General features: G+C 39.2%; 1 protein-coding gene across 1 annotated transcript in view; it reads right to left on the bottom strand.

Annotated features, from left to right (window-relative positions):
* The window catches only part of GALNT3 (polypeptide N-acetylgalactosaminyltransferase 3), a 39,331-nt gene that overhangs the window by 13,177 nt on the left and 23,111 nt on the right, over positions 1 to 3,043 (bottom strand). The gene's annotated exons all lie outside the window — the stretch shown is intronic.

Raw genomic sequence — 3,043 nt, 5'->3', positions numbered from 1 at the left:
AAAAAAAAAGAGATTTGTAAATTAATTTGGTTAAACAAATGTAAAAATACTTTCTAAGACCAAAATGGGAGGAAATGATATAAATGAAGAACACAACAGTCTATTACCATATTTTAAGGAAGAACTGGTGGTCTCTACTGCCTGAGGTAAACCTGCTTTCTATGTATATCATACTTAACAACCCTGACAACAGCCAGTCATGTGAACTCCCTGAATTCTTACAATTGGCCATGCCAACTAGGGAATCCTGGGAACTGAGGTCCACACGTTGCAAGACTGGGAAACAGTCATTTCTAAAATAGACTTCATATCAATAAACCAGGGCCTTGCTCTTACAGTTTGTTTTTTTAAAAGAACACATTTATTTGTTGGTTTCCTGCCTTTATTATTTTTTATAAATAACTCAGGTCGGTGAACATACCTAATACTTCTTCTTCTTCCTATTTTCCTGACAATAGCAACCCTTTGAGGTGAGTTGGATTGAAAGGAAGTGACTGGCACAAAGTCACCCCGTTGATAAAACTAGAACTCACTGTCTCCTGATTTCTAGCCTGGTGCCTTAACTAAAGAACGTACGAAATTAAAAATCACACAGTTTAGCTGATATTAGCATGTTCACAATAATAATAATACAACCATATTAGATAGGTCACATCAGAGGAGCTAGATGAAGAGTGTCTCTCCCATAAACAATGTGATGAGATGTGACTTACAGAAATCTATACCTGGGTCAACAAGGACTCCACTATGAGTTGGAGATCCCAGACATCTGGTGACAAATGGGCTACAGGACTCAGGACTTTGGCTGAGCAACAAGGGCCAGCAAGACTATTGGAAGAAAAATTGTCACAAATATACAAAGATTGAAAACAAAAAAGAGCCAGAGATAAAATTTTCGGAGGAGCTGGTCAAGTTTAAAACCGGGGAAGACATCCAGCAGATACAGGGAGGAGAGGGGAAAGGGCAAAGACCCCCCCTCCCCTGTTTCTGTATACATCTGGGCAAGAAATGACGGGAAACAACACAGACACACACACACACACCACCTCTTTGCTCATTGCTAACTGAGAAAAGGCGAGATAAACTTTTTGGAACAGGGCAATGTGGCATCATTCATTTTAAGGTCAACTCCTCGAAGCCTTGAGTGTCCCCAATGGGCCTTTAATTCAAATCCCTGGTTTGCGCTGCTTGTGCAACAAGGGAGGGTGCACAGAGCTCAAGGGGTATTGGTGGGCAGAGTAAGTTGGATCAAGGAGTGGGGGAGGGAGGGAGAGATAGGGAGACAGAGAAGGAGGGGAGGAGAAAAAGATTCTCTTCACTTCTGGCATTTAGCGAGTTATCCTGAGCAACTAGTTGCCCTGTGTGGTGAATCTGTTTGGACGAGTTGTGCCAAAGCGAACTGTCCTTGGTAAACTGCTGGGGGGAGCAGCCAGTGAGGAGCAACTGGGGATGGCCACGGTGGGTTGGATGGGGCGGGGGTGAGGCAGCTGTGCCCAACTGTCCCATTTCACATCCTCAGATATCCTGGACCTATGCCATAAAGTTTATAAACTAAGATAAAAGTTGTCTTATCCACATTATATTTAAAAGTTCTAGGAACTACAAAATATTAACGGCTTAGAGTTAAGATTTCAGAGGAATTTCCTTATATCAGAAAGATATTCTTGATTTACACTGAATCAGTACTAAGCCCACAGTTTCAGTGGTGGGATTCAGCCGGTTCGCACCACTTTGACAGAACTGGTAGCTAATTTTTTGTTGCCCAGGCCCAGAATGGACTTCCGGAAGCAGCATCCACACAGATATTTGAATCCCACCACTGCACAGTTCCCAGTTTTGCTGATATCTTTTGTTTGTGGTATTGCTATTACCTATTGTAACTAATTAATAGATTTCTTTACAATAATTTATATCATTATTTGGAGAAGAGAAGTTATGGATTCATAATGAATACTAAAAATAGCTATTCCAACTTTTGCAACTATCTTTTGTTTGAAGCAAACTGTTGCCTAATCACATCTTGATTAAAATCACAAATTTACCCATTGTCTTTAGACAATCCTCACTTCTAACCTGGGACAGAACAGAAATATGGAGGGATGGTAGTGAAATAAGATCTGAGAAAACTATAGCATCTAAAAATAACTATACAACGAAAAGTAGCTGAGTCATGGAACATTGAAAAAAAGAAAAAAGACTACAGGTGAAAAGACTACTCTTTTCCTTACTCTCTCATATACCAAAAAAGCACTCGAATTTTGGGCTGACGTTCAACTGTGACTTTTCAATCACATTTCTACTACCTAGGATTTTTATTTATTTTAGTTTTATCACTGCTGATCTCTAAACATTGTTTGTTACAACAGAAACAAAAGCATAGAATGAAATTTGAAATTGAAATTTCCTTAGCAATGGGTACACAGTATCAACATCAGGAGAAATAGGCAGTGATCAATTGTCATTGAAAACAATTTGTAGCTTGAGATCAGGTCAAATGCAATTTAAAATCAACTAATGTTGCATATAGAGATCAATTTAGTTTATTTTTCCGCCAGATGGTTTGATATAAAGGCTGGGTGTAAAACAGAAAGCCAGGATGAAAGCCAAATTGTTGCTTTGCCAGGATATTTTCAGACTCCATCCAAACCACTAATCAACCGTACAGATGTCTGGCATACAACTTGCTAACTCTACTCAGCAGGCTGATAGGCCTACAATTTAGAGGTAACTTTTCCTCAACCTTATAAAATATAGGGATTGTTACTGCCACTTCCCAATCTTTCAGGACACATGCAGTGTGGTCAATAAAAGAGAAAAAAAAAGTTAGAATTGAGACACAGCATTTATTTATTTATTTATTAAATTTATATACCGCCCTATCTCCCTTACGGGACTCAGGGCGGTGAACAGGCGATAATAAAAACCACAATAAATATACACGAGTTTCTGTTCTAAAATCAAATTAAATAACAGGCCTGCTCTAAAAGTACCCCATACAAAACCCCCACTAAAACATAATCAAACTATGCCAGGCCGGCCGCAC

Source organism: Protobothrops mucrosquamatus, unplaced genomic scaffold (genome assembly GCF_001527695.2).
Source record: "Protobothrops mucrosquamatus isolate PMUCROS unplaced genomic scaffold, P.Mucros_1.0 scaffold1933, whole genome shotgun sequence".
In the NCBI taxonomy this organism is placed as follows: Eukaryota; Metazoa; Chordata; class Lepidosauria; order Squamata; family Viperidae; genus Protobothrops; species Protobothrops mucrosquamatus.
Note: the sequence above shows the minus strand (reverse complement) of the source record. Positions and strands in the feature narration are given on the sequence as shown.